At 44.8% G+C, this 18,604-nt stretch overlaps 1 protein-coding gene and 1 non-coding gene across 4 annotated transcripts in view; one reads left to right on the top strand and one right to left on the bottom strand.

Annotated features, from left to right (window-relative positions):
• ITGA9 (integrin subunit alpha 9) overlaps positions 1-18,604 on the top strand; it is a 362,228-nt gene that overhangs the window by 118,058 nt on the left and 225,566 nt on the right. The window lies entirely within an intron of this gene.
• On the bottom strand, positions 4,940-5,001 carry LOC135268185 (U7 small nuclear RNA). Its single transcript, XR_010336466.1, has one exon. It is a non-coding gene; the product is annotated as a U7 small nuclear RNA (small nuclear RNA).

Below are 18,604 nucleotides of genomic sequence, written 5' to 3'. Positions count from 1 at the left end.
AGCCAGCTTGAATTTCTCCTCAGAAAATAGTTTTTTCTTTTCTATTGCATTGTCAGGCCACAAATTTTCCAAACTCTTATGCTCTGTTTTTCTTTTAAAACTGAATGAATTTAACAGCACCCAAGTCACCTCTTGAATGCTTTGCTGCTGAGAAATTTCTTCCATCAGATACCCTAATTCATCTCCCTCAAGTTCAAATTTCCACAAACCTCAAGGGCAGGTGCAAAATGCCACCAGTCTCTTTGCTAAAACATAGCAAGAGTTACCTTTCTTCCAGTTCCCAACAAGTTTCTCATCTCCATTTGAGACCACCTTAGCCTGAATGTCATTGTCCATATCATTATCAGCAATTTTGGTCAAAACCATTCAACACATCTCTAGGAAGTTCCAAACTTTCTCACATTTTCCTGTCTTCTTTTGAGCCCTCTAAACTGTTCCAACCTCAGCCTGTTACCCAGTTCCAAAGTTGCTTCCACATTTTCAGGTATCTTTGCAACAGTGCCCCACTCCTCGTACCAATTTACTGTATTAGTTCGTTTTCACACTGCTGATAAAGACATACCTGAGACTGGGTAAATTATAGAGAAAAAGAGGTTTAATGGAGTCACAGTTCCACATGGCTGGGGAGACCTCACAATCGTGGTAGAAAGTGAAAGGCACATCTTGCATGGATGGCAGCAGGCAAGAGAGAGAACTTGTGCAGGGGAACTCCTAGTTATAAAGCCATTAGATCCCATGAGACATTCACTGTCACGAGGACAGCACGGGAAAGATCTGTCCTCATGATTCAGTTACCCCCCCACTGGGTCCCTCCCATGACAGTGAGAACTGTGGGAGCTACAATTCAAGATGAGATTTGGGTAAGGACACAGTCAAACCATATCATGAGGGTAGAGTTGGGGAAGAGACATTCCAGGGAGAGGAAATAGCACATGCAAAGGTCCTGTGACATGGCCTTTATATGTGAAGGAGATATTGATAAACCTTGGTGTGAAAGACTACAGGTCTCTGGGTGCAAAGTGGTGGCTGAGTGTGAAGCTGGATTAGACTTGGCCACCAGCTCACTTTGCTGTTGACAGAATGTTGGTACAGGTTGAGCATCCTTAATCTGAAAATCTGAAATGCCACCAAATCTGAAACTTTTTGAGTTGTTGACGTGACACCACAAGTGGAAATTCTACACCATACCCCATGTGATGAGTTGCAGTCAAAACTTTATTTCATGCACAAAATTATTTCAAATATTATATAAAATTACCTTTAGGGATGTGTAGAAGGTGTTTATAAAACATAAATGAATTTCAAGTTTAGCCTTAAGTCCCATCCTCAAAATATCTCTTTATTATATGCAGATATTTCAAAATCTGGAAAAATCCAAAATCTGAAAGGCTTCCGGTCCCAAGCATTTCAATTAGGGATATGCAACATGCACTTCTGAAGCTGCTTTGAGAATGCATATCATTGAGTAATGCTAGTGGGAGCTTTTAAACTCTCTGAGGATCACACAACTGTGAGAGACCAGCTCCCCCAAAATAGGTAGGGTTGGTCAGTGATTTTGCCATGCACCAAAGCAGCTGCCTTGATCCCTCAGAGCCCTGGCATTTCTGCCCTGGGTTGGGCCACCCCTGGCCTTGGCTGACCTTCTCATGGATGCAGCAGAGAACCCAGTAGGATGCACCACTCAAGTGCTTGGCAGCTTTTGCTGGACAGCTTTAGAGTCCCATGGGTTATTCTGGTTGTTGCTATTCTTAAATATTGAGTGTCTGAAAAATTCATGAACTGTATCTCAGTTGGGTGGGACCCTTTGGGACAGAATTGGGGGGGATGATGCAGTAGTGACTTGCAAAGAGGAGTTTGGGGCCCAGATTGCCTTACAGGTTTATTTTGAACAACAGATAGGCTTGGTGTCACTGGAAGTGGATAGATTTGGGTTGCCTCTGTCTAGCAGGTGGCTTCCTTTTCCAGCGTGTTGCCCATTGATCTCATCTATCAGATTCGCTTGAGAGTATTTCATTATTCACCTAATAAAGGAGTATGTGAGATTCCCAGAGGAGGAGGATCTACTTCTGTACTTGACCTGGGTGAGGACCACTGGGAACACTGGCACCTTTCACCATGGCAAACTTTGACCTGTTGACATGTGTGAGAGTTTCCAGAAATACAGAGATTCTTATTTTAACTCTTTTTCTTTTTAACTGCAGAAGAGAATTAATAATGGGCTAGAATAACTGCAGGGAGTAGAGAGATGAGAAAACATTAGAAAAAATAGTACAGAAGTAGAGCTGGACGAGAATCCCACTTATGAGAACCTACTGATGAGAGTAGTTGGGCTTTCTGAAAAGTTGGGCTTTTCAGAAATGAAAAGCCCAACTTCAGTGATCTAAATCAGGGCTCAGATGAGGCTGTTTGTATTGCATGCTAGGAATATATCCAGGAACAGTGGGCCTTTTGTAAATTAAGCCTGCCATTCTCCAATTGCTTAAGACACTGAGGACCATCAGGCCAGAAACATATCACCCACTTTTTCTGAGAAGGGCCTTTACTTTAGGAGTGGTAATGTAGAAACGAAGAAGCCCAGTAGATGGTCCCTTAGGGGAGGCATCTCAGCAGAGGCCCTTTTGGGGGCAGGAGGGATTGCATAGCAGCACTGCACGCCCAGAGTTGCTGTTCCCAGGCCAGGGCTCAACTCAGGGCAGGAAGGTCTACTGGAGGCAGTGTATCACACACAAGTTGTCCAAGAGATTGAGAGAGAGTGAAAAATCTGAGCTGTGCTTATGGGAAGCTCAGAGTCTCACAAAACTATACCTGTGCTCCCCATGGTTTATGTTTAATGAGTGAAATGATGATTGAGTAAGATAAGACAATTGGACAAAAAGGCTGGACCTTCTTGTGTGGGTATTGAGTGGAAAGTTATTCAAGTGGCTAGACTCACTCTCTGGACATAAGCTGGAAGTGGGGCTGGACGGGATGAACTAGAGCCCTCTTGTGGTCCCATCATTCAGGCCTGTGGCTCTTATTTGAGACCAGTGGTTCTTAAACTTTTGCAGGCATCAGAATCACCTGGAGGACTTGCTAAAGCACAAATTGCTGGGCCCCACCCCAGCGTTTCTGATTCAGTGGGTCTGGGGTGGGAGCTGGGAGTGCATTTCTAAGCACTGGGCTGGTCCTGGGACCACCCTCTGAGATATAGTAATATAGACCACAAAGGAGATCTGGGTCCTGGGGAGGGAATCTGCTTTCTGCTTTCCTAGGGACGAGTAAAGCAAGGAGATGCTTGGGCTGGAAGGTGGCAGCGGAGCATGGAAGGGAGTACCTTGTTTGTCATGTTGCACCAGTGGAGGACCTGTCATCCTTTATTCATCCTGTGCTTCTGCTTGCCCTCAGTCTCAGAAATTCCAAAGGGCCATTTATGACCCTGCATTTTTGTTTAAAGAAGGAAGGAAACTGAACTGCCTGCTCTATGAATTCTGAGCTAGTGAGGATCATGGGGATTTTGTAGGTTGTTTTGGTAGCTCGTTGAGTTTTGTCTCAGGATTTCAGCAGAATCCAAGCCATGTGACATGGACCATTAACACTCAGCTGCCACCTGCTGGGTCCTGCCCTGTATACATGCCCAGGGGTCTCTGAGGATGGATGCGTGTCATTCACATACCAAGTCTGTTAGAGACAGCAGAAAACTTCGTTTTTTTCCTGTGTCCTGGTGAAAGTCTTTTCTCTCTTTCTCTTGTGTTTCTTTGAGGGAGCTTGAGTGGCAGGATAATTATTAAGAGTACTTTTTAAGTTCCCAACAATTAGTTAGGAAATGAACTCAGTGTGAGCTCACATTTTAACCCTCAAGAAAATGACCTCAGGAAGGCCTTACTGTGGGGTGGTTAAGAGCGTGGCCGGGCTTTGGAACGCCTGGATTGGGAATCCTTGTTTTGTCACTTCATCACTGTGTGATCCTGAGCCAGTGATGTGACCTCCCTGTGCTTTAGTTTCTTTACCTAGAAAGTTGGGATCGTACTAGAACCTATTTAGTCGGATTGCTATAAGGACCAAATGAGATAATGTATCTCATGCAATTAGAATTGCACCTGTCACTTACAGAAAGAAGGCAATACATTTTTTTTTTTTTTTGAGATGGAGTTTTGCTCTTGCTACCCAGGCCAGAGTGCAGTGGCATGATCTCGGCTCGCTGCAACCTCCACCTCCTGGGTTCAAGTGATTCTCCTACCTCAGCTTCCCAAGTAGCTGGGATGACAGGCATGCACCACCATGCCGATCTAATTTTTGTATTTTTAGTAGAGACGGGGTTTCTCCATATTTGTCAGGGTGGTCTCGATCTCCCGATCTCCGATGATCTACCTGCCTTGGCCTCCAAAAGTGCTGGGATTACAGATGTGAGCCACTGCGCCTGGCCAGAAGGCAATACATTTTAATTCTTACTATAAGACTGAGACATCCAAAGACGTCTCATACTGTAAAGTATATTTGTGTATATACTTTTTAAGGAATACAATCCCGATTTCCTACCTACTCAAGGTTATGTTTTATAGATGCTAACAGTGTATGTTATAGAGAAAATCAGCTGGAGGTTGGAAAAATGATACAGTTCTAAAATTCTTTAAGTCTCGCTTAATATTTTTACGTGTTACTGCTTTCATCATCACCTCTCATTCTAATTTTCCAATAAGCTTGAGAAGCATGATGGAGTTATAAATCATAAAATGAAGATGTATACGACTTTGATAAGGTCTCACATGGGATGTTAATAACAAGACCTTACATACCTGGCCTCGCACTTTATTTAAACGTCCCATTTAATCCCTGCAGTGGTCTCATTAGCTTCTGTTAATCCCATTTTACAGTTTGTATAGTAGAGACTTCAGAGAAGTAACGAGCCCAGGCTCCACAGGCGGTTAATGACAGAGCTGGGATTTTCTTGTGGAGGGGCAGGAGAGACTTCCTGGTAAAGACCAGAAAACCTGCTAGACAAATTCTAAAAGAGCAGTAACACTCGGAGCTGGGATTTTAACCTCATCTGTTGTTTCAGGGACCACCTTCTTCCCAGAGTGTTTAAACACCTGGCTGGGTTTTCACTTTGGGTTCTCATTCAGATTTGTGATTCCGTTTATTGAGAGATGACGTCGCAGTTACTCTAGCTCTGTTACAAACGACTCCAAAACTTGGGGCTGTGAAATAATCATTTTATTTTGCTCATGGATTCTGTGGGTTATTCACACTCAGTGTTCCATGACATTTGGGGCCTCAGCAGGGGAGATTCAACCATGGGAGCTAGAGTCATCTTGGGTGTCTTTGCCTATGTGTCCTGCAGGTGCGTGGTTGGAACAGGGACCTCAGGTGGGCTGTCAGCCAGAACACCTACATGTAGCCTTTCAATGTGGCTTTCTGCCTGGGCTGATTTGGGTTTTCTCAGAGCATGGCAGCCTGATTCCTAGTGAGATTTCTGAGACAGTGCAGTGGAAGTGCCTGGCACTTCTACGGTCTAGCAGTAGCTTCAAGGAAGGAAATGTTTTTCTATTGAAAGAAGAGAATATGAGCCATGTGTGCCAGGTACAGGGAGCCACCTGTGCGGATCCTGAGGTCAGTGTGACACAGTGGTGGGAGCGGACAGGGACAGGGGATGCTGGGCCGTTCATTCACCCCGCAGATATTCCGTCTCTCTCTGAGCTAGGAGCAGGGCACCAATCTCGTGGCTCTGCTGGATAATCACATCACATGGGAAGCCGAGGACTCCGTACTATATTCTCATCTCATTGAAAATTTGACCTTTTAAAGGTTTATTTATATTTAGCTCAGGACTTAAAGGTTCCATATACTCTCTAAAAAGGGAAAAGTTCATCTCAGTCAATGTCCTGTCTTGCTTACGTTTAAGTTGGATGGGAAGAAAAAACACCACCAGGAGAAGATTGGTTGTAAAAGTTTATTTTACATTTATGTGAAGTTTATTTTTGGTCCTGATACTCTTCATAGGGTAGGTTTTTCTTTTAAGACTGTTAATAGTGTATTTCCTTTTTATTTGCCACTCCCCACCAAAATAAACCCTCTTTTATTTTTGAATCAGCTTCATATCCTCAGAACGTCCAACTTTAAATAATGGTTGGAGAAGCTCCAGGTTAAGTAGAGAGGAAAATCCTATTGCTTTTTGACCTTTGGGTTAGGATCAAGTGTGGTGTAATAAAATATCAGTCCCAAGAGTCACCTTTGCTGATTTTTTTCCTATTATTCTTTCCTGTTTTTCCATATTCGTGCAGGTCTTGCAGCCAGGGATTGTTACGTTAAGATCCAATCTGAAATTAAAACTTACGGTTTTAACCAATAAGCTGTAAAGCTGTTGGACTCCCACTGGGATGTGGTTACCTTTCCCTAAACTTCCTGAGTTTCTCCTTTTAGCCCCACAGTGGATTTCTTATGGAGCCTTTGGGAAGTTCCTTGCCATTTCACGGCCATTTCCCGTCAGAGTGGGGAATATTGACTGTGCAAACCACTTAAGGTCACAGGCGCCGCAGCTGCGTTCCTTCTTTGCAGAAGCGGGGGTTCTCTGGGTGTGGCTGTGCTCAGCCCTTCCAGGTGGTGAAGGTCTGACGTTAGCCTGAGAGAGCAGGTCCATATCGGGATTGGGGCTCCAACAGGATCAGAATGACTTCACTCAGACTTCTGGAGCTGGAGCTCATTCTCACAACCTTCCAGAAGACCCTGCCCTGGAATTGCTTTCAAGGGTCTTTTTCATCTGTGTACAGAATATATTTCCTTGGAGGAAGCTTTGCCGAAGGACCCTTGAGTCAAGGCTGATAGGGTGGGAGCAGCTATGCACAGTTGCATTTCGGTTTTGCTGATACGTCTGTTGGTGAGCATCTTGGTGGAGAGGATGTTTACACGACCACAGATGCTTCTCACCCCAGGTACCTGTGCCCTGTGCGGCTGGTGCCACTCACCTCAGGCATTCCTGCTTGGCAGTAGCAGATTCCAGATTGTCCCATTGCTGATTTGGGGCTGCAGAGTGACGCGAGGAGGAGAAGTCCCACTAGTTGGCCTTCAGCGGGCATTTAATAGTGTATTCCACCAGGCCCTTGCCTACAGTTGTTTTGTTCAGGCTGCTGTATAACTTTGACTTTCTCTGCCATCTCCTATTTAAGGGTAAATAAAGGTAGCGAGAGTCACGAAAATAACATCAATGATGGCAACTAGTGTTTACTGAGTGCTGAGCAGACCCAGGCGCCATTCTAACTCATTTACCCAAATTGTCTCTGCTAGTCCTCACCACAGCCCTATGAAGTGTGAACTGAGGCCAAGAGAGAAAAGCAGCTTTGCCCAAGGAGTTATAAGCAGGAAGCACTAAAACAGGACCCAAGCCCAATCTGTGTTGACTGGGGAATCAATACTCTTACTCTTTGGCTGTTTTGTTGCGTGCCCAGGCCATCCCTGTAGAAGGGAGACTGTGACGCAGGTGACAAAGGATGGCTACAGAAGCGTGGCTACATGGCTGTGCATCACCCACCCTGCAGTATCTGCTGGCCAAAAACGGCGCTACCTGCAAAATGCTTTGAGCACTGTGGAAACAAGTCATTACAACTCAAAACATTTATTATTCTGATAATAGGTCAAGGCCTTCATGATCGAGTTTTAGGGGGGCAATTTTAGACTCTCTGAAAATCAGTCTCAAGAAACAAAACCCGCAGTCAAGTAAAAGGATGCTTTGGGAACTGATGATTCTCAGAAGAAGCCATGAAAGGGTCGGTTGTACCCCTGGGAACGCTCACTGTCCAGCAGCCTGGAGCCAGGTGGCTTTAATTCTTCCCTGGGTACTGCTGGTCTCCAGGGACACAGGGGTTAACAGGTCACCATCCTTGTCCTCAAGGGCCTCACCCTCCAGGAGGACACAGCTGGCAGTGACAAGATGTGCCAGTGCCTTCTTGCAGCTGGGCACACAGGGCTGAGGGAGCTGAGAGGAGAAAAGGATGAATTTGGCCTTGGCCTGGAGGAGGCTTTTAATGTCTTCTAATAGAAACACTCATAACTTTCCTGCAGATGCACTCCCTGTGATGAGGAGTCTTAATATTTTTTTTTTCTTTAACAAGAGAAAGCTAGGCTTTTGATGAAGACTTCTGTGTCAGTGTTGGGATCTTCATTTTGTTATGAGGGATTTCAGTTACAGCAGTGTGAGGTGGGTGGTCGGGAAACATCCCCCCTGGGCTCACTTTTTCTTAGAGAAGTCCTGATGGAGAGGGTGAGGTGGGAAGAGGGTGAGGGGGAAGACTTCATGGAGCATGGCAGGCATGCTACGCATGCCACAGCCAAGCGTGGAGGTCCCAACCACAATTCTCTTTCTTTGGGACAGGGTCTAGCTCTGTCGGCCAGGATGGAATGCAGTGGCGCAATCTCAGCTCACTGCAGCCTCCGCCTCCCAGGCTCGAGCCATCCTCCCTCAGGCTCCCGATCACCTGGGACTACAGGTGTGCACCACCATGCCTGCATAATTTTTTACCTTTTTTTTTTTTTTTTTTTTTTTAGAGACAGGGGTTTTGCCATGTTTCCCCAGCTTGTCTCGAACTCAAGTGATCCACCTGCCCCAGCCTCCCAAAGAGCTGGGATTACAAGGCGTGAGGCACCACACTCTGCCTCCAACCACAATTCTAGTTTAAAAAAATGAAAATAGAGTGAAATAGAAATGGTAGAATCAAGCCAGTTTGCTCATTCAGAGCCATGTGCTGCTAGGACTCATGTGGTCCAGTCTGACACAGGCTGACCCCTTCCCCTCAGGACCCATCCTCGGGGTTGTCCAGTCCTTGGGCTCTGTTCCTCTGATATGGTGCAGGTGGTCAGCGGGGCTGGGAAGAACAGAAAGATGAGGGCCACATCCAGAGAAGTCATTTCCTTCCTGTGGCACAGCCATGGCACCACCCTGTGGATGGATGGGCATTCCCATGTTTGCTCGTTATATAGGGCCGAGCCCTTCAGCCTTTCTGCCTCACTTCCAGTTTCTTCCTTGGGTGGGAATCCCTTGAGCCTCAATTAACTGAGTTTTTTTGAGTATAAAAGGAATCCTGGCTGGGCATTGAGTGAATACAATCATAAAACCCAAATGATGCTGTTGGCCTCATCTGAGCCGAGGGTGGTGTTGGCACCTTCATAGCTGACATCAAATGCATCTCCAAGCCCGAGCACCAGCTAGTGCTGCTTCCGGTGTATCATCCAAATTGGTTTTCCCAGCCGTCTTCTGGTGCATTTCTAACGTATCCTTAAAAGGCGTAAAGAAGTGGCATAGAGGATGGCTGGAAAGATGAAGTTCTTTCTTGTGGCTTCTTTAATTTGGAAATAACCAGCCTTCCTTCCACCCCGCCCACATGCATTAGAAACTTCTCCTGAACTGTTTTTGTTCCGTTTTTAATTAGGTTGTGGTACAAGAGGAGCAATTAATAAAATCTTCCATTTCCACATCTACTGTGAAGCTTTGTGACTTCTTCCCGTGTGATGATGGCTAAGTGAGCAGAACATGTGAAATCTAAGTAGAGTTGTGTAAACAGAAACACATTTTTATTTAGTCGTGAGCGTCACTTGGAGTATAAATAGAGCCCTTTATGATTCGTGTGTTGGTCTTTCTTCCTGGAGGGCTTCAGTATTATCTCGTGCTGTCATCTTTATGTTGTATTGGAAAAATCTGGGATTCTTTTTCCCTTGGTTATTTACTTTTTTAAAAATAATGTAGTTTTAAAGAATTCTTGCTATTTAATCTCAAGCCCAAACATGGTTTCTAGCGAGGAAATAATACTTACTAAAGTTCGATATTTTTAGTTGTAGAGAGAATTGTTTTGGGGGGCGGGAGGCTGCAGTTGAGAGGTAGAAGGAATGTTCAGTGAGGGAGAGACTGTGGTTGCTTTTGTTCTTTCAAAACTTGTGTTTCTGTTGGAAAGGAAGGTTTGATTTTGGAACTTTCAAGTGTACTGCTTGATGTTGCTAAATTTTAGTTAATTGCTGGGAAATTTTAGATGAGCTCATTTCATAAGGATTTATGTGCTTTATGGGCCGGTGTGGGGTAAGGGGTGGAGAAGCTTACCTCCTTCAGAAGGGTCTTCATCCCTAGAGGGACATGGAATGACCCACTGCTTTTTGGTGGGAAACGTAGAGGCTAATCTGCTTTTGGATGATTTTTCAAGGAAGATGGCAACTGTCCATCTTCAGTCTTGACCTGGTATTCCCTTAGGGAGCTCCTTCCTTTTACCCATCTTTTGCTCCCCATGGCTTGGCTGTGACACCGTGCTTCCGCAGTCTTGCTTACGTACATCTGCTAACTGGACAAGAGAGACCATTCTCCCATTGTCCCTGGACCACCACTCTGATGTGGATTTAGATGGGATCAGGAATTTTGTTGAGAATCCTTTTGTCCTTAAACAAAATGATGGTGACAGAAATCTACTTCCCATAAGCCATAGTCTCAGCAGGCTCCTGGCAAGTCCCTGGCTATTTCTGTATCCAGGTCCCCAAGAGGGCTACAGGGAAGACTTCATCATGGTGGGAGGGAAGAAAAAAGGTAAAGTCCCAAGATGTTTTCTTCCTATTCCTTGTAGTGTTTAGCCATGTATAGTCACGTGCCAGTCACCTAGGGCTGAGAAAGGGGGGCAAGCAGAGGAGGAGATGAGGAAGAGGCCAGATGGGGTGGTTCATAGTCAATTAGTGAAAATTAGATCATGTTATGGACGGGAAGCTTGTCCCCTCTATCATGATTTCGGATCTCATCCTTCCCAAGAGAAGTTCCGAGAACCTGTCCTCTGGTATCTGGGAAATGGCCTCCCCAGCAGTGTGCATAGCCCCAGAGAAGCCCTCTGATCAACCCATCCTTCTCTTGACTCCTCTCCTAATGGTCACATGGTGCCACCACTCTTTCGAGTCAAGTCAAATTGAATGTAGCAGAAAACCCAAATAAGGTTATGCAGTAGAGGCTTACTGTTCTCACACAGAAGTAATTCAGCATTAGTTTGGTGGCTCAATGAACATTCAGGATCAAGGATCCTTTTCTCTTTCTGTTCCACCATCCCCAGAACATGGCTTCTAGTTTCAAAGCTACCTTATGGCCCAATGTGACTGTTGGAGCTCCATCCATGACATCCAAATTCCAGGTAGGAAAAAGAAGGAAGAGAGAAGAATACAAAAGAAAATTATCTCCTAGCTAATTTGTTTTTATTTATGGAGTTTTCCTGGAAGCCTCACATTATGGTTTCTGCTTGTATCTCCTTGACCACCTCTTCTCCAGGGGAGACTAGAAAACGTCTTTTAGGTAGGCATATTGTACATTGGAATAAAATTGAGTTTGGCTAAAAGGGAAAAGTAGAGAATGGATATTGGCTAGGCTTGTAGTCTCTGCCATGGTCTAGTATACATGAAGTACCATGTGTATGAACCTTAATATATTCTCCAAATATTCTGTGTATAATATCTAACCCTCCTCTCAGATCCTAAGGCATCTGGGAGCTGGGAGCTTATCCTCTCCTCTGTATCAATCCAGGGGCCCACATGTTGGGGTTATAGCCCAACTTTGTTCAGCTGATTCAGATTCAGCCCTGGCCTCCCTTATCCCTCACCATGGACATGCAGTTATAAATGACTTCTTGTTAAGTATTTTTTTAGAATTAACATTTTCCCAGATAGCTTTTACTTAATTATCCATTTAATGTGTTGTTAATGATAAAGATTCTAATAGTTATCAATAACATCGGAAAAAATAATTCTAGACATGAAAATTATTAGCAGTATGGTACATTCCAAGTACTACCTGATTTCAGATATTAGGAAAACAAGACAGGAGGGTTTCACCACTAGTCAGTATCAGTAGATTGTTGGGGAGAAATCTTTACGGAAAACACTACTTTTTACTCTTTTTTTTCAAGTTTGAACTGACAGTATGGAAAGATGGGAGATGTCTGAGAAAACTGGGTGAGTACTTCATGTTCGTAAAAGGACAGGGAATCCTTCTGAAAATCTAGTTACATCAATTTGTGTTCCACCACAAGAAAAGTCAGTGGATGGCTAGAACGAGGGCTTTTCCCTGTTGCTCTGGAGGGGAAGGAAACTCTGACTGCCGGACTTCTCAGTCGGAAAGTGTCTTTGGTGAGCCTTACCATGTGACTAGCTGATTCACGTCATCCGCTAAGTCTCAGGAGAGGTGATGTAACCAGGGACTGCAACTTCTAGGGAGACAGGAAAAATCACTATTGGCCCAACCCTCTGGCCTTGGAAGCTTAACAGGGCTTTGGCCCACGGCAGATGGAAGTTTCAGCTGCGTTTTGTAATTCTTTTTTAAATGTTGGCCAGAGCATCCATTGTTCTTCTTCCCCATATTTTCTTCTCCTCTTCCCTCCTTTTCTTCTTTCTTACCTTTTCTCATTTTCATCCTGGCTGTGCTCCTGTGTATGGTCATTCTGCTCTTCCCAAATTAACTCAGATCTGACCTTTGGAAATACATATATTAATAAGGAATCCTGTGGGCTTCCTGCTGTATTTCTGTTTTTGAGTCTGATTAACATGAGCTAGGAGGTCGAGTAGAAAGAACTTGGACTTTGGTGTCCAAAAGACATGAGTATGAGTTCTAGCTCTACCATTCCTGGCTCTGTGACTCTGGGTGAGTTGCTTTACTTCCCTGACTCTCCAGAATCTCGTCTGGAACCTGAGGTTAATTCCTATTCCAAAGGGCTGATAGGAGAACTGCTAAGAAGTTTGGATTTTATTTACAGTGCTCTGGGAAGCAGGGAAGTGACCTGATATGGTAGATGTTTTCAAAAGATCACTCTGGCCCTGTGGGTGAGTAAATGGAGAACGGAGGCTGGAGTGGAAGCAGACAGCCCAGCTGGGAGGCAAAACAGTGGACAAGACGGCTGGACGGGTGTGGCCACAGAGGGAAGCAGTGGGTCTTGAGAACTTTTGGAGGTAAAGACAGTAGGGACAGCTGAAGTCTTAGATGTGGAAAAGAGAGGAAAAGAGAACACTCAAACATGGATCTTAGGTCGGGGCTTGAGTGCGTGACGGCTGAGGCCTGTTTGACAGAAGAGCCCAGGACTGTGCACGGGGATGACACCCACAAGATGCTGGCTGGCCGGCTGGATTCATGACTGTCTGGAGGAAAGAAGGGCGCATGTGTTCCTGGGCTGCGTTGCATGCTGAATGTAGTGGGGCAGACCCAGTTCTGTTTCTTGCTTTGAAGCGATTGTGCTCCACTTATCTGCCCTGTTTATATGGCAGCTTCCAAGATCAAGTTGGGCAGTCTTGAGCAAGGTCTGGAAAGCAAGACAATCTCTCGAAAGTTTCAGGATCCCTGATATTTACCTTGTTAACACTGTAGATGACCTTGGTGCCTTCCCTACAGCTGTCTGCTTTAATAGAGTCAGAACAAAGTGAGAGTGAACTCAGAGTGGGACTTGGGATGGGCTTTGGAATCTGAGCAGCATTCTCAAAGCTGTGTGCTGTAGTGCATGACTATTACGGATGGGGCCAGGGCCCCACTTCCACAAAATTCTAACTGGATACATCTGGTAGGAGATGTTCACCTGGAAATCTGGGTCTTAAACCACTTTCAGAAATGCTGTTCTGGAGGAGTTTCCCAGCGGCCCCTGTTCCGGTTCTTTTTCTTCCACTTTTTAAAAAGGAAATCCTTTTGGTGGCAAAATCTCCTCTTCCTGTCCATAATTCAGACTACGGCGGCACTTAGAGGCAGGCAGCCTTCCCTCCAAGGAGAAAGAAGTCCTCCACGTGTTTTATGAGTATATTCCTAATAATGACAATAGCAGCAAACAAACGCCACAGTGGTGATTTCATACTCATGAAATTATTTTCATGGAGTTAGAGCCTAGATAAAAGTCTTTGGCAACTCTCTAAAGAATACTTCAAGAGAAAAAGAGAGGCCAGAATTTATAGAATCTAAAAATAGCAATTGAAGTGCAGCTGTGTTTAGCCTGTCAGAGAACCTGTTGAGTCAAGACGGGCAGGGGATTTTATTTCTCTGGCCCTGAGGTCATTTGTCTTGTTTAAGAAGGGGCAGCAAACATTTCCAAATAGGGATTGAGTTTTAAGGGGAGGAAGATGGCTGAATGTATATGGTATTTCTTGTTTTCTGTTCTTACTCTTCCTACCTCTGACTTCATTCCACATTTCCTCTTAAGAAAAGGAAGGAGAGTTTGGTTTTCTCAGTAGAGTAAGTGGTGACTGCCTAGGTAGCAGGATTTTGGATGGTAGTGGTGATGTTACTTACTGATGGCACGTTTGATGACTGCTAGTCCAAGGAGTGGTGGGGAGAGCCTAACTATTTGGTCTTCGTGGGTTCTGTACAATCCCGTTAAGTTGAAGGAATAAACCCGTAGTTGGAGAAATAACAGTGTGACTTCTCCAAGACTGATTGGCTGATTTTTGGACCTTCTTTGTCCCATTTCTAGTGAGGGATAGTCTTCCCCCTGTTCCACAGCCCACAAAATAAGATGTCTGTCCCACTTTTTGCCTAAGCAATCCTCAAGCCTCCATGCTTAACAACATTGAAATGGCTGCATCTTAAAACTTGTCAACCAGTAGGCCTTCAAACTTCCTGCCCTTTACTATTTATTGAAACCTTGGTGGAAATGAATTCTGTTTGTGGTGGCGTGTTTGAAGGTTGTGCCGTCCGTTAGATTGTAGGCCAGAGGTTGAGAACTCATGGCCCTCAGGTTGAGTCTTCCTCATCGTCATGCTTTGCTTGCCTGGCACAGTGTTGACCTGTACAATTGCCAATATTGGAAAACTGGGATGCTGTGTTTACAAATCTTGATTTCTGGAATCTCCTGTGTTGCTCTAAGATACATCCTTGGTTTAGACTTCTTTGGAGAGGTGTCCCCAGACTGCTGTGCATAGGTCCTTGTCCTCCCAGAGGTAGCTCACCTGTGGGTCATGATGAGAAACAGCCATTGTATTTTCTTTGAGGATAATAAAAAAGGGGTTAAATAAATCATATGTTGAGCACCTAGAAAACATATGCATGTGCATCATGAGCGCCCTGTAAGCATTAGCTTCATCGTCGTCATCAGTGTATTTTCTGCAAGGGCTCTGTTGAGGACATTGTTCATGACTTAACCCAGTGTCTTATGAGGCCTCATGAAAGACGTGTCTGTGGGATCTCAGTTCCAGAAAATAGCCATCCTTCTTCTGAATTACTGGGTCATCTGTGCCTTACTCATGTCCCCAGTCTTCTTTCTGTCTTTGTACTGGCTTTGCAGAAGCTCCGAGGCAACTACGTAGTTGACGTCTAGCAGGAGGACTTGGGTTTGGTTTATTGATCCCTTGGCTCCACGTGCCATGATTTCCTTACTCCTCTGTTTTTCTCACTTATTTTGTTGTGAGCAGTATTGTAAGCAGCCTTATATCCTGTTGGAACAAGGCGGGGTATAAATTAAAAAACAAACCAAGCGTCCATTCCTCTGAGAGGTGATATTATAGGCTTCCACATGAGGACAAGTTTCATGCCTTAATCTTGGGACTTCACGTGGTCTCTCTTCCTTCCAGACACTACTGGCCTCTCACTGTCACATTGGACTTGATTCTATCAGTTGTGCTCATGCGTTCCCTTGAATCTAGATACCTGTAACATCTGTTAGAGAATGTGATGGCTTATTTTCCTGGGTAGACTGATTGTATTAGTCAGCTATTGCCACATAACAAACTGCCCCATAACTCCATGGCACATGTCAAGAAGTATTTATGTTCTCATGGGTCTGTGGGATAGCTGGATAGTTCTGCTGCAGAACTGCACGTCATCTGAGAAACTGTTCTCCATGTTTCTCATCTTCCTAGAACCAGTTGGCTACTGGGGCAGGTTTTTCTCATGGTGATGGCAAAAATGCAAGAGGGGCATGCAGAAACACGTGAGGCCTCTTAAGGGGTAGGCTCGGAACTGGCACTATCACTTCTTCCCTCATTCCATTGGCCAGATCAAGTCATGAGGCCCAATCCATCAGTAGAGTGGGAAAATAGAGTAGAAATAGAATAGCCTCTAGTGAGAGGAACCTCAGAGTCAATGACAAAGGGTAGAGGTACCAGGTGGTGGGTAAGGGGCAGCTGATAAATAATACAGTCTAGCCTGTAATCCCAGCACTTTGAGAAGGCAAGGTGGGCAGATCATGAGGTCAACAGATGGAGACCCTCCTAGCCAACATGGTGAAACCCCGTTTCTACTAAAAATACAAAAATACAAAAAGAATCGCTTGAACCTGGGAGACGGAGGTTGCCGTGAGCTGAGATCACACCACTGCACTCCAGCCTAGTGACAGAGCGAGACTCCATCTCAAAGAAGGAGGAAAGGAGGGAAGGAGGGAAGGAGGGAGGGAAGGAAGGAAGGAAAAAAAGCAAGCAGTCTATCACAGGCAGTGTAATTATTTAAAGACCGTAAGGTTGGGCATACAGCATAGAGTATCTAGTTCTTAGTGGCTACGTTAGCTATTCTCTACTTACCCTCTCCAGATCCATTCTCCACTATTATCCCCCCTACTTTGTGCTCTTAGGAGGCTGACCTTCCCCTCTGGCTTTTAGTTGGGTTCAGTCAGAGGGGAGCACTGGAAAAAGAGGGTGGAAGAGTGGTCAGCCAAGTGACCATGGCCCTTTACAGAAGGCCATAGCTTCTGCCAGGTAGCTGGTTCTAATAACTTAGGGGTTCTAGTGACCACTCCCCACCTTGCTCCTTTAGACTTAGGATGTTAATAGCTCCCTGCTTTGCCACGGGGGTCTCTTTTAAACTGACCCCCCTTGCTGTTGTAAATAGTGTCTTCAGTGAATTCCTTTCATCTCCCTATTTGCAGGAAACATCTGCTCCTGGCCAGGACCCTCATGGATACAGTAGATGCTTAATAAGTGCATGGTTGACTATCAGACCTCCTTGTTTTTCCTCCCCTCTGGCCTCTACATCACTAACTGGTCACTTCTAGCCTGAAAAGCCCATGGGATGTCAGCTTGGGGATCCCTCTCTTTTTCCCCATAACTTGTCCAACCACCATTCCTCTCTCAAGAACCTGGGAGAGTAAATTCATCAGAGCAAATTCAAATAAATAAGGTTTTACTTTTCTTCTTTGGGATTTCTTAGCATGCCCTTTGGGACAATTAGGGAGGGATTCTTTCAAGTGCAACATTTTCTCTAGCAATTTGGGGAGTTTTATTTTCCAGATGTGATTTATGCCATATCACATTCCAAGAAGGGAACATGGAGAATGTTTGTGGCTAACGAAGTCTCAACACAAGGAAACTATAGGTGAAATCTAACAGTGGTCATCGCCTCACTTTATTTGGGAAGGGGTAGTGAACACTATTGTGTCTGACTCCATAGAGCAGTGTCTTTGGTTTTTTTAAGCAGGAAGAAAGGGGTCCCCAAATTTTAATTTCCTGATTGAGTTTGAGAACCATCAGTGTATTTCCCAAGCTTCACTAGTGAAGATGGTGTTTTGTTAAAAATTCAGATTCCCACTGATTCATATCCAGTTGGGTCTGGGAATCTCTTTTCAACATGTATCCTGAGTAACTGATACAGTCATGTATGGGAAGCACTGGGCACTGGTCGTAATTCTCATGTTCTGGTCTGTGACTAGGAGAAGTTCCATGATGAGAGTGATAATAGTGATGGTGGCAGACAACAGCATGTGACATCTAGAAATACTGTAAGAGGTTGCTGAGGTTTTACATATATTCCTTCTGAACTTGTGTTTATCTAGTATTGCCTGTGCCAACAGTATTTTACCAGAATCGAATGGGAAGAAAGGTACTAGCAGGTTTTGTTAGATGTTCTAATTGATACCAGAAGCAAAGATACAGAAATCATCGTGTTATAAACATGAACACTCCAAGCAAAGAGCCTTTAGCCCACCCTTTGAGAACCACTGTATGACTTCTTGATGAGACTCTTTTACCTTTACCCTATTCCTGAATCATGCAAGGGGTGTAAAGCTCTGCAAAGGACTTTCTCTGACAGACGTCTCTAGGCAGGGGGAAGTCCCGACTGACTGTTCTCTGGAGAGGAACACAGATGTTCCCTCCTGAAAAAGGACATGCTGGGCTGCTTCTTAGAGTCCATGAAGTTTCCTTTTAGGAATGCCATGTCAGGTTTCTGTAGCAGTTCTGCAGAAAGAAATGCCTAGAAAATGTATAATTACTCTGATACCAGATGACTTTGTGGTCTTCAGTAGCAAGTGCATTGTGATTGTGCTCTGAGAATTTTTCGGGGAAAATTCCAAACTTTATTAATTATGGTATCGGGTGAACCATCATGTTATTGAATTTTAATTAGAGTTGCTGGGCAGCCTGGGCTGCCTCTTTACTTAGGGGTCACCTGATTATTGCCTGTGAGGCGCACTGAGGAAATGTCTTGCTGGCATTCTGAGTTCACTCAGAATGTGGACTCTTCCGTTTTTCTGTTGTCCAGCACTTGTTGTTGGTGACATTTAGCTCTTTCACTTCCTTTCCATCCCCACATCCACACCCTTTCTTCTTCCTTTTGCAAAATCTATGACACTGTTGAATGAATGATTACAAGCCTAAGGGCTTGGGGGGACGAGAGCTGTGATGCCCACATTTTGGTGTTGGCATGCTTCCCTCATTTGTGGGGATGCCT

Source organism: Aotus nancymaae, unplaced genomic scaffold (assembly GCF_030222135.1).
Source record: "Aotus nancymaae isolate 86718 unplaced genomic scaffold, 86718_ANA_hifiasm-v0.15.2.pri h1tg000038l, whole genome shotgun sequence".
In the NCBI taxonomy this organism is placed as follows: Eukaryota; Metazoa; Chordata; class Mammalia; order Primates; family Aotidae; genus Aotus; species Aotus nancymaae.
Note: the sequence above shows the minus strand (reverse complement) of the source record. Positions and strands in the feature narration are given on the sequence as shown.